Here is a 12,897-nt window from a genome sequence, read left to right as displayed (position 1 = left end):
TCAATAATGGCTGCCTCTCGCGCTGGAGCCTCGCTTTGCAGCGGTATTGAGATGCATTACAAAAAAGGAGTCTCAACGCGGTAACGCCGGAACCCCTAACGTGAGAATACGAGTCTCTAAGTTGTCACTTGGTGTTTTTCTTCCTGACACAGGATTTTAAACATTGTATTATCTTTGTCTAGTGTTTGAAAGTAATGTACTTTTGAAGTGCAATTTTTGAATTTGTGAACGCGTTCCAAGCACTGATGACCTACCCATTAAGATAGATAGATGTATAAGAGGGAAAGAGCCTGGTATAACTTAGTGGAGTTTGTGTCGTGCTTGCTGGCTGACTGGCTGAGTTTTCAGCGTAGTTGTGACGCTTGTGAGTACGCCGAAAAACTCTCCGGAAGCCATTTTACAGAGTGCTTTGGGAACCAGAACATGCGAAGGAAGAAGCTTCTGGCTGACTGAGCTCAAGAGAAGAGTCGGACGGCCCCGGGTAGCAGCATCATCACAACAATCCGTCTGGACAGCGAATGCAGTCCCCTACCCTTCGGGATCTCCCTTCCCCGGCGGGGCAGACTGTTACCATTCGCCACCGCGATGTGCGATAGGCTATAGCCGATGCGGCCGCAGCGTAATGCGGCGAACGCAAGAGCAAGTCAAATCAGCTGGCATTTCGGCCATTTCAGCAGCATACGATCTGCTGCCCAACGCGTCCTCCCGCGGACATACTCCGACGAGTTCAATCTACACGTGTCATGTGCGTGCTAACGCTGGCCAAACCCAGCGCTCGAGAGAGAGGGCGTTGCCATCGCCCGTTAACAGGAGGTTTCGCCGCGCCGCCATAGAGAAAGAGATTGGTGAATGATTGAGTCAGCAAAGCTTGCTCTGACAAGAATTCTTCTCCCTTTCCATCTGAACTGCCGAGCGTATAAAAAGCAGCGGCTGTTTCCACTGCGGGAGAGACTAGACAGAGACGACGCCAAGATGCCTGCTTTGTGAGCGTGTCAGTTTTCTCTCGGGACCTGCTTATTTGCCCCTTCCTATTCCTACTGAAAAAACTGAGGCAATAACCTCACATTTTCTCACAAAATCTCGCTCAATTCACATAAGAAATCACATACAAGTCGCATATAATTGCATAAGGTTTCATAACTTCTTGCACATTATCATAAATTATTTACGATATTTTATGATAATGATGTGCACCGTATGAGAGTCTATGCGATGAGATGAGATTTTATGAGGTTATTGCCACGTAGAACGTTTGGTTTTTTCAGTAGGGATGTGATGCTGTAAACGTTATTTTTGTTAGTCAACGCCTCGTCTTTGCCGGTACTGCTGATGCCTTCCGCCGAGCCGCAAGGCCAGCGCTACCGATAGGGCCTCGAGATACATCTAACAACTGGTGGCAGCGGTGGGATGACCCAGGCGTAACCATAGAACAACAGGGCTTCCGGGGACGTTTTTTACATACACCCGTTCTGGCTCGTACCGTGACTGTAATATAGCAAAAAGTCACATTTCGTTCACTTCATCTCGTGGACTCGGAGTCTTGATACCCTTGACATGGAGCTGAATCATGACAGCACATACCAGTCACACATGTATTAACACTCTTAGAGGAATTTTTGCTACATAAGCCGATTACGATATCTCCCTTTCAGTTTCTTATTGATTCAAAGAAGCTATCGTCCAGTCCCTGATAGGACGATAGAACTGGTATGGGTTCCGGCTCACTCGGCCAATCCCGGGAACGAGAAGGCTCACGAATATGTCCGAGGTTTCGTCGGCCGGGCGGTGAGCACCTCGTTTCCCGCGGGCGCGAGGGGGGGCTTGCTCTCGTTCCATGATATAATTCGCCATTTTAGCCTGGGAAGGCGCATCTTCCCTCCACCACACAATTCATTAAGCAAGGCCCAGGAGATACTCTGGCGCCAGCTACAAACCCGCTCCTTCCCCTGTCCCAAAGTTTATTCATATATATTCAAAGAGCAGGTTGACCCTGAATGCAAAGAGTGTGGCGTCGACGCTACTTTAGACCACATTACATGGGGGTGCGCGGCCTATCCGCCACCCGCCAATTTGCTGCCAGCTCCATCTCTGGAGGAGTGGGAGGCCGTGCTGCGCTGCTCGGACCCGCCCATCCAGGCTCGGGTCACTGAGCGGGCCGAAGAGATCGCCGACAGGACGCAACTGGCGGCCATCTGGCGTGGCCAGCAATCAAACTGAACCTCTTAAAGCCGATGAAATAAATGTTTTCCCATCCATCCATATATTTTTCCTCATCAGTGGGGCTTTTTGTCCATCGTATTATATATTTTATTTTCATTTCACCACGAAGTATTAGAATGTCTATTTAGGGAGCTTTGGCCAATCCCTCTCGTGGATATGTACGTGCCATTATCCAAGGACACAACAGCAACATAACAGCAAGAATACGACGGCGATCATCTGGTCAGGGTCACGTGCAGAGAATGCAAAACGAACGTTTGCCCAGCAGTGCGACGCATGTAGGACTGCGCCGGTTACCGCGAAGTCAGAAGAAAATGCCTTACAAGTCATGTCATAAGTGCTTGGCCTACACCGAGCAATGACGCTTGGGCCCGAGTCACGTTCTCTAGGTTCTTGCTCATGCGGCAGGTATTAACCTCAAAATCTTATCTCCCTGTCCCTGCTGTCCCTTTTTACGTGGATTGGCCTTCGTGCCAGCTCCATTTAACAAAAAATACTCATTCGCTCACCAACAGCTGTGCATCGGTCAGGGTTTGGTCAGCAAGAAATGAACAATTTATTTCCACGTAGTCTACCGAAAACCATAAATTAGGGAGCAGTATCTGTTACACTTGTTCTGTGGACACCTAAAACGCGCCGTAAGGGATGAGAGGCTTCGGAGTAATTTTGACCGCATGGGGATCTTTAACGTGCACTGACATCGCACAGCACACGCAAGCCACTTCGTTTCGCCTCCATCGAAGCGCAGCCGCCGGCGGTCGGTATCGAACCCGGGTACTCCGGCACAGTAGTCGGGCGTCATTATCGCTTTTTTTTTTTCATGATGCCGGTGATGATGTCACAGCCATCTCTTGGGTGCTGAAACAAAAGCCGAAACTGACCGACAAAGAAAATTCAGTTAGATTATTTAGCGATCGTATAAGCGATTTCCATGCGGTGATCTATATACACTAATGTCACGTATCATGAACAAGAAGGATGACATTGATGCTCCATTAAAGTTTTTCTCGTTTTTGAGCCTTGGGATCTCCGATTCGATTTTAGTACCCGCGGCTTCGTCCGCAGACAGATGAACACATCAAGCGTGCTTCGTCATGGCAGATCAACCAGGCACGAGGCTTCTAACGATTATGAAAATATGTCAGTGCACGTTAAAGAACCCCAGGTGGTCCAAATTTCTGGAGTCCTCCACTACGGCGTCTCTCATAGCTTTAGTTGCTTTGAGACGTTAAACCCCACAAACCAAACCAAACGAATTCTATATAATATCGGTTTGGTACTGAGTATATAAAAGACGCCGTATAGTGGATGGCAGAAATTTCAAGAACCTTCCACTAGCGTTCTTCATAGCCTCAATCGCTTTAGTACTGTGACTTGCGGCCATTTGGTTAGACTGTGGGTAGTATATGCGACAGGTCACAGGTACCGCAGTCGTGGCCGACTGGTTTGGGCGACCGTCTCGGCTGCGGGAGGTGGTCAGTTCGAAACCCGCCGCCGGACACCAACCGGTAAAATGGGTACAAGCGTCCCCCAGCGAGAGCTCCCTCAGGGGTGTGCGTTTGGAAGAGGCTCTGCTAACCCTGCTGTGCTCCTTCGAGGGCTTAAAGTTTCGAACTAAAAAAGTAGAAACAAAAGTTACCGGCCGACTTGGCGTGGCTACATGGAACAAGTACGAGCTAGCAACCGATGACTTGCGGAGGGGCCAGAGGATGATAAGCTCCAGCCACGGTTGCCAGTCCAGCTGCACTACAGAGCCCTTAACGTGAAAACTTATTTGCGAGACCAAACTAGCTCACTCCGTTCACTCCTCTTGTGCTGTAGCGGGTACACGTAGCGGGTACGAGACACTCGCCACCTGCTTTACCATACCTTCTTATCTTCGTAATATGATGCATTTTATAAGTGTGCGATCCCTATTGTATGAAATTCGAAATGTAAAGAAAATGCTTTTGTATTAAACCACCAGAGAAAACCCACTCAATAACTGCAAAACAAAAAAAAATGGCTGTGGCTCAACTTGGTTAAGCAAGGAAATTGCGAAAGCAATACCCATGGCTCCCTCGCTCACGTGATAGTCGTGCTGCTGTGGTGCTTGTGTGAAACTCGTCGACTCTTCTTTTGTAGACAGCACAACGCTCTTCACTAATGTCTCCATCGGGTTGAATCAGGCCAGCCCTGGTGAGGGAACTTTCGCGCTGCTTTTTTGACGCTGTTCTCGCTCTTCTGATGTTTCTTCAGCACGTCTTTTCCTCTTGCGTTCGTTATCCTTAATCCGCGATGGACGTTCCTTCTGAAGCCGCTTCTGTCGTTCTTCCTGTGTTTCATGGGCTCGTCGCAGCCGTTTAGTCAAGTTCCAACGTTCGTCACTGCTAAGACTACAGCTGGCTCCATCTTCACTGTCGACAACACTGAGCGAATCAGTCCCATCATCCACTGAAGAGCTCGCACGTTCTCACCGAGCCGCAAACTGGGCACGTCGCTTAGCGAGTCTTGTTTCACGCTCTTACTCTCTCTCTCTGTAGCTCGCCGCTCTCTTTTACGCGCATTACGACGATCTTCCCTAGCGGTAGGCGGCATCGCCGCGAAGCAATGTTAAGCCTCTGGTGGTTAGCACAGCTTTCCGCTCCGAGCGGAAAGCGCAGGAGTTAGGCGCTGGTGGTGGCACCGCCGCGTCTTGCGACGGCGCGAATCGGTCGCCCTTCTCTTCAGTGTGACGTTACAACACCTGTTGCGCTCCTAGCGGAGAGCGCAGGACTTAGGCGCCGGTGGTGGTTGGTTGGTTGGTTGGGAACTTTGGGATATTCACGGGGGGGGGGGGGGGGGAGATACCGGACACGGGTTATGCCGGCCTTAATTCGCGGCGGCACTCTTGGTTGTCCGGGGGGAAGGGGAGATGGGATGTTGGGAGGGGAGGGGGGGGTCATCATCTTGGAGTCGCTCTCGCCGTCGTCCTCGTCATCGGCTCCGTCGCCAACGCTGTGGCCAGCAGATCAGCAGGCCCGGTGGTAGGCTACAGTTGTGCAGCCAGGCCGGAGTCCTCCAGGAAGGCCAGCAGGAGCAGGTGGGCTGCCAGGGGGCTCCTGGCCGGGAAGAGCAGATGGTCCTCGGTGTCAGCAGGAAGTCCAAGGGCCCGGTAGCCTGCCTCCATCTTGCGGCGGTGGTAAGCGTGTGCTGGGCACACACAGAGGAGGTGCCCCAGCGTTCCTGCATCACCGCAGGAGGGGCATGCTGGGGAGGGGGCCCGGCCACGGACATACAGCTTCGTGGGCATCCAGGAACCTCCGGTGCGGAGGCGTAGGAGGAGAGCTCGTTCCCTGCGGGCGAGCTTGTCAGACAGGCGGTGGAATGTCCTCCCCTTGGCGATGCGCCAATCAGGGTGCAAGGCCCTCACTGCCTTCTTCAGGGGGAGCCTGGAAAAGTCAAAGGCAGATGCATGTTGAGTCATACTTACGTGGTCGGAGTGGGCCGCTTTGGCAAGTGCGTCGGCCTCGTCGTTGCCCTGGATGCCCGCATGGCCCGGGATCCAGTGCAGTGAGAGGACGAAGCCGGTATCCTCCAGGGCTTGGAGGCGCGCTCGTAGGTGGCAAGCCGATAGCTGGAAGCAGGACGGCTTGCGCAGGAGCTGCAGTGCCGGCCTCGAGCCGCACAGGATGGTGTAGAAGCCTGGGGGCTGACCAGTCTCCAGGTAGTCCGCTGCCAGGTGAAGGCCCGTCAGCTCGGCTGCAGTAGAGTTACCTGGAAAGGAGAGCCTGCAAGAGCTAGCACCCCCACCTGTGGGGCCGTCATAGCCGCTGCAGCCTGGCCCGTGGAAGGCAGGACCGAGCCGTCAGTGAAGAGGAGGGTGCTCCCTTTGCACTCTTCAATCAGGGCTGCGGCGGCCTGGCCCGGGGCAGCAACTGGGGAGCGGCGCTAGCTGACCCCCTCCAGGTCAAGGGTGACCTGTAAAGGAGGACGTGTTGGTGGAGGAGGGAGGAGGGAATACCCTGGGGCGTTTCCAATGAAGTCCTTGTATACAGCCGTCAGTTGTCCCATCCGTGAATAGGGGGATGGAACAACGGACAACTGACGGAATAGGGGGCGCTGCGCAGCCGTGCCAGGAGGGAAGCTCCGTCAGGGGCGTGGTGAAGGCGGTCCACGTGAGTGAGGCCTCTCTGGAGGAGCTGCAGGGTCAGGGGGTAGACACCGGCTTCCGCCAGTGTTGCCGCAATCCTAGAGCACTGCGTTGCTCCCAGCAGGCGTCGGATCCATTTCCTGCGTGCTCCGTCCAGGATGTTCACTCTAGTGGACCTGAGGGAAACAAAAGGGAGGGCATAAAGTATGGAAGAGGTGGCGGCCGCCTCAAACAGCCGGATTGCCCATGATGTTGAGCAGCCGTTGCCCCCTGCAAGAAGAAGTTGGGCTGCTCGGCCAACCCGGTTCAGATGACCCAGGTAGGCCTTGTCTGCAGGGATCCACGTGAGGCGGTGATCGATCACCAGCCCCAGGTACTTGACCTGGCGTCTCCAGGGCAGGCTGGTGCCGTCGATCATCAGGGTGGCTGCATGGGCTGACGCTCGTGCTCCCAAAGGGTGCACCATGAGGGCCTCCGACTTTGCGGCAGAGAGCTTGAGCCCCCTGTCGAGAAGGAACTGCTGCACGGAGTCGAGGGCTCGTTGAAGGACTTTCCTAGCAGAGATCGTCCTCCTCCTTGGGGCCCGGACCCAGAGCGCCACGTCGTCGGCGTAGATCGAGGTCAGCACTCTGTGGTCCCGACCCTGTTTGATGGCGCTCGGGAGACCCGCCAGGACCAGGTTGAACAAGAAGGGGCTGATAACAGACCCCTGGGGCACTCCGGTGTTGGTGGGGCGAGGCGAGCTCAGGGTCTGTCCAACCCGGACATGCAGGGAACGACTGGAAAGGAAGGCTGTTATAAAACGCCGCAGGTTACCTGTGACTCCCAGGTCATCCAGAGCCTGTTGCATGGCCTGGTGTGGTAGATGGTCGAAGGCAGACTCGACGTCCAGAAGGGCGAGAAAGGCGACGTCGCCCATGTACTGTGTCTGTTCCAGGGTGGACACCACGTCCGCGATGGAGTCCGCTGTGCACCTGTGTCTCCGGAACCCGGACTGGCTTTCAGGGAGAAAGTTCTTCACCCGTGCAATCCAAGAGAGGCGCTCCAGGACCACGGACTCCATGGCCTTGCAGGCTGCGGATTTCAGGGAAACGGGGCGGTCCCTGAGAAGCCCCCCCCCCCCCCCCCCCAGCAGCTCAGGGAGAGCTGCTGTGGGGGGCTTCTTCCCCTTGAGGATGGGGACCACGATGGCCGTAGTCCAACTCTCGGAAAGGATGCCGCTTTCCCAGATCCCGTTGAACACCCGCAGGAGGCGGGCCTTTTCTGGGGTGTCTAGGTTGCGCAGCATTTGGAGGGTGATCCCATCTGCACCTGGAGCCATCTTTTTCTTGGACCGGTTGAGGGCCCGAAGAAGCTCGTGGGTGGTGATGGGATCCGAGCACTGAGCAGCGACCATGGAGGTTGCTGCGGGAGGAAGGGAGTGGCGAGTCTGAGGCTCACGTAGCGGAGGGCTTGGTAGAGGGCCGAGGGCAGGGCGGGCGGCCTTGGACAGGTGGTCTGCCAGCTCCTCGGCTAACACCTGGTAGGACACCCCTCTGGCAATGGCGGCGCCCAGGACAGGATGGCGGTTGACGGTCACCTGCAGGAGAGATCGGAAGAGACGCCATGCTGTCGCTGACTGTCGGGAGGTTTGAAGCTTGTGGCAGACGCTGGCCCAGCCTTCTCGACCCCGTCGGTTGGCTTGTCGGCGGCAGCAGGCGTCGACCTTCCTCCGTTTGGACCAGTCCTTGGGGAGCTCCGTCCGCTTGGCTGTGCGTTCCGCCCTTCGCCTAGCTGCTCGAAGACCCAATAGCCGGAGGTCAGGCACCGGGGTCAGTCTGGGGACATGGCCAGTCACGGTGGCACTCTGGGCACATTCTCCCAAGAGGGTCAGGAAGTCACCTGCGTGCGGGATACCCTTGGTCAGCTCCCTGAACTGAGACCACCTCGTTACCCGATACACCCTGTCTCGTTGTCGACACTGCTTGGTAGGTGTCAGGTAGATGGGGAAGTGGTCGGAGCCCAGAGAGTCTGCCGCTCGCTCCCAGGTGTAGAAGCAGGCCTCCGTCAGCATGGACGAGCAGCGAGGCCTGATGAAGGTTGGGGCCGTGGGCCTCAGGAACCGCATGCCAGCGGCTGAAATGGAATCCAGCAGCTTCTTGCCCCTGGCTGAGGATGTCTGGCTGCTCCAGGCCCTGTGGTGAGAGTTGAAATCGCCACAGATTACGGCATCATTACCTAGGCGGCAATGCAGAGTCGTGAGGCAGAAAGGATCCCATGGGACGCCCGGGGGGACGTAGACCGAGGCCACCGAGGTGTCTGTGTTGCCCAGACGGACACGGATGGCACAAATCTCGAGCTGACCCAGGTCCTTGGCAGCGACATCTAGCACCGTGTGCGGGATGGTGTTACGCACATAGATGGCGGTGCAGGGTCGGTCCTGAGGATGGGACGGGTCCAGGTAGGGGGCATCTGCACATGAACCGAGGGCACAGCAGGACAGGCCAGAGTAGCCAGTGTAGCCCGAAGGCAAGCAGATTCTACAGGTATCCTGGTCTCCTGAAGCGCCAGGACGTCAACGTTCAGGGTTCAGGTGGCAACGTTCAGGTGGCACCGCCGCGGCTTGCGACGGCGCGAGTCGGTCGCCCTTCTCTCAGCGTGACGTCACAACACCTGTTGCGCTCCTAGTGGAGAGCGCAGGAGTTGAGCGCCGGTGGTGGCACCGCCGCGGCTTGCGACGGCGCGAGTTGGTCGCCCTTCTCTTCAGCGTGAAGTCACACATGACGTCACACAGAGGTCAACTAAGGTCAATGGTGGCACCGCCGCGCCACGGCAAAGGCTGAAAGTGCAAGTAGTATTGCTTTCGCAATAAAAGTTCACAATAAGGACAGCTTATTCTTATCGCATTCCAACCTCCATGAACTCAGCCGCGCTTAGGTTCTGCGAGAGCTTGGCGAAGTATTAAAACCCCTTCTTACCCTTTGTAATACGATGCATTTATGATGTGTACGATCCCTATTGTATGCAAATCAAAATGTAAAAAAAATGTATGGAACTACCTGAGAAAACCGGCTCAATAACTGCAAAAAGTTTGCAATAAGGACAGCTTATTGTTCTTGTCGCATTCCAACCTTCATGAACTCAGTCAGCCGCGCTTAGGTTCTGCGAAAAGCTTGCCGGTAGCGGTATATATTTCCAGTAAAAAGGTTTAATGGCGTGCTTAGAAAGAAGTATTAAAAACCTTGCGTGCCACTACAGACGATGTAGTTGAATATTTTAATAGCCAAAGGAAAGCCAGAATCGAAAGAATCGAAACAGCTAAAGCACGCGCCTAAAATCTCGGAGGGCAAAGTTAGCGGTCTGACCAGCCGGTCGGGGCTCTGGCCGTAGTGCAGTAGCTCGGCAGCAGAGCCCTACGGAAGCATGGAGGAAAGTACGGGAGTGTCCGCTATTTACGTTAAAAGTTTCTTACACGCTTTGTTTACTTACGTCCATCGCCATCTTTGCGCTAGGTTCCGTAAACGAAATCTATTCATAACTATTAGTGGCATGTTGCGATGACGCCATTCCTGTTTTCCTATCGACCTGTCTTCGCGCAAGCTATCCCATCAAATACTTGCGAATGCCTTTAATGGTTGGTTGGTTGGTTTGTGGGATTTAACGTCCCAAAGCGACTTAGGTATATGAGAGACGCCGTAGTGGAGGACTCCTGAAATTTCGACCACCTGGGGTTCTTTAACGTGCACTGACATCGCACAGCACACGGACGCCCCTCCGTTTCGCCTCCAACGAAACGCAGCCGCCGAGGCCGCGATTCGATCCCGCTTCCTTGGGCACGGTAGTCGAGCGCCGTAACTACTGCGCCACCCCGGCGGGGCTCATGCTCGCGGTCACAATCGTGTCCGTCCGTAAAGTTTTGGGGAACTAATATAGATCGCAGGAAACGAACGGTTGCATCAAATAGGGGAGGAAAAAAATGAACCTAGAAGCAGGGTTTAATGAGTGTAATTTTGGTAAAAAATGCGAAAATTGCGTCGAAATAGCACGGAGATCGATATAGCCACGGGAACTTGTAACATCACAGTAGTTTCCGGAGATGTCTGATAACCGGAGTTGAATGCGAATATTGAATACTGTGGGCGATTCCTCTGCCCGAGGGATGCGCAAGACAAATACACAGCGGGCCGTGTAACAAACATCTTTAATCCCACGTCCGGAAGTCCATGGTGGTGCGGAAGGTCATCGTCGTCTCAGAGGACAGGCAGCGATCAGCCAGGAGCGAAGTGAGCAAGGCGACAGCGTGCGCCTTCCTTTATACCCTCGCGCGGGACCGGTTATCCAGGGTATATTCAGGCGGCGCATCGGTAGCCGCGGGAACTTTGAATGTGGCTGGCGCGGTTCCCACAAAACATAGTCCTTTTCGCAGCCAGCCCAGCAGAAAAAAAAAAAAAAAAAAAAAAGAAATCGTGAATAAAAATTTTCAAATGGCACACCAACATAAGAACTTCCTTTCCTTCGTTAGAAAGCTTGGATATATGTTTGGCCAAGCGATCCTACTGACTAGGCAATTAAGGCGCCTCTGCCTTCCCCAGTGCTGCAAAAAGCTTGCGAAATGAAGTATATAGTTTATTGTTCGGGATAGGGATGCGGAAGGGGAAACTGAAAAGAGGGGGTCGGTGCCTCTCACCCCTGCGCACTTTATCAGATAATTGTGCTCCTACTGTGGACTCCGCCAATTTAGGGACGAAACGCGGGTAGAAACAGTTGGCTATTGTAGTGCGCGTGATCCTGATTGGAATCGGCTGCCTCTGCCTTTCGCAGTGTTGCAAACATTGTGAGACGAAGTATAATCGGAGGTGCACGCGGACAAACGCTGTACTTCCCTTCTTGCTCCGCCGAGTCCGCTTAATTATACTTGAGTATTTTTCTTCATGTTATTTTTTCTATATATTTTCCAATTTTAATTTCTATATTTTCTAATAGAAATATATGTTACATATAATTGACGTATGTGCTTAATAAAAATTTGAAGGCTCAGTCTTTATACCGCTGTGTAATCATTTTGTTTGGTGCATTGCAGAGAGTAGTAAGGGGGTGCTCGTGGTATAACTGCCATTTATTTCTTGCATATATGATGTCCTTCGCAAGTAATAAAATCGATAGGGTAGATAGCTTAACATGAAAGATGCATAGTAAATTTAGGAAACGTAACAGCGCAAAACCATGAGACCAAAGGGCTAGAGAACACAACGTGACACGTTGTGGTTGCATGCCTTTGCGCTGTTACGTTTCTCACATTCAAGATGCACCAACATATTAGTAGCTAAGAAAAATTTGGAGGACGCCTTTATGAATGGAACGAGATAGCGTTATCGAGCCCCGTTCGCACCGTTTACCTCATTTGCTTGTCGCGCTTTTGAGTGACACAAAAATGAGCTACGTTAACTTGTCCAAAGTTACTCATTTTTATTTATTAATCCTTCCGGGACGTAGAAGCGCTGCCAGCCACCTTGCCGAAACGCGCGGGCCTCAAGTTGCAGTCGTAGTTCATCGACAACATCGTTGCCGATCCGAGCCGGCGCGATGAAGATCTCGGAGGCCATGCGCTATCTTATTCCGTGCGCCACACGCATGATGGCGCTACGTGCACGCCAAGTGAAGAGGAAAAGTAATTTGCCACTCTCTTAACTGCGCGCTCTGTAATTTACATGCTCATAATTATTATACGCCACAATACACTTCTCTAAGGGACATTTCTGAGACAACACCGCAATCAATAGACGATTTTTCCTACTCGCTTTTATTTTATGCTTCTGGGATTTTTCGCTCACGCCCAACGCCAGACGACTCGGGACGGCGGCCGCCGACGACGGCACCAACTTTTCTGCGACACGGGGCCCTTACGCTATCGCGTTAAAAATGTGCTCGCAAATGTACGCTGTAGTCATGCGTACACTTCATTTACACCATGAAGATATTGTGAATAGAAAAACTGCTCCTGCGCATGTCTTCGTGCAGTGTACGTAAGCAGATAACCGATGTGAATTCTGCATTTACATTTAGAACGTTTAGGTGACCGACTCCATACAGCTTCACCGCTGCAGGCGTTACGGAGCCGGCCCCTCCGCGGGCGCGATACTGAAGATTTCCAGGGACCATACCACATAACAGAAGCAAAGTAGCAGGCATCGGCGGCGTTTCAAATTGGTTTACGGAAAGGCGCAGTATCTGACAATTATCCGCGGACACATTAACCGTGCCGTATGGGAGAGAAAAAAAAAGTACCGTATTGAAGGGCTTCGCACCACCACGCGATAGAGGCTTTCGCCTCATCGCAGTTTAGTGGACCGAAATTCCCCCTAAATGTTTTACATGCACGTCCCTACAACGCGCTTAGGCACGTTCCTACAACGCTCTGAGGACAGATGCGCCTCTTTTCGACCTGCCCCCTTACACCAGGGTGACCTCAGCAAGCGTTCAATCATCGGCTGCAGTCCAACTGCTGCACAACGGTTGTTGCAACTGTAGGACTCGTGCGGACAGAAGAGAAAATAGAGACGGGAGAGAACAACGCGCGTCGGCCGTCG

The sequence above is a fragment of the Amblyomma maculatum genome, chromosome 8 (assembly GCF_055883805.1).
Source record: "Amblyomma maculatum isolate TAMU_Amacu chromosome 8, ASM5588380v1, whole genome shotgun sequence".
NCBI lineage: Eukaryota > Metazoa > Arthropoda > Arachnida > Ixodida > Ixodidae > Amblyomma > Amblyomma maculatum.
The sequence above is the reverse complement of the archived record's forward strand: the minus strand, read 5'-3'. Positions refer to the sequence as shown.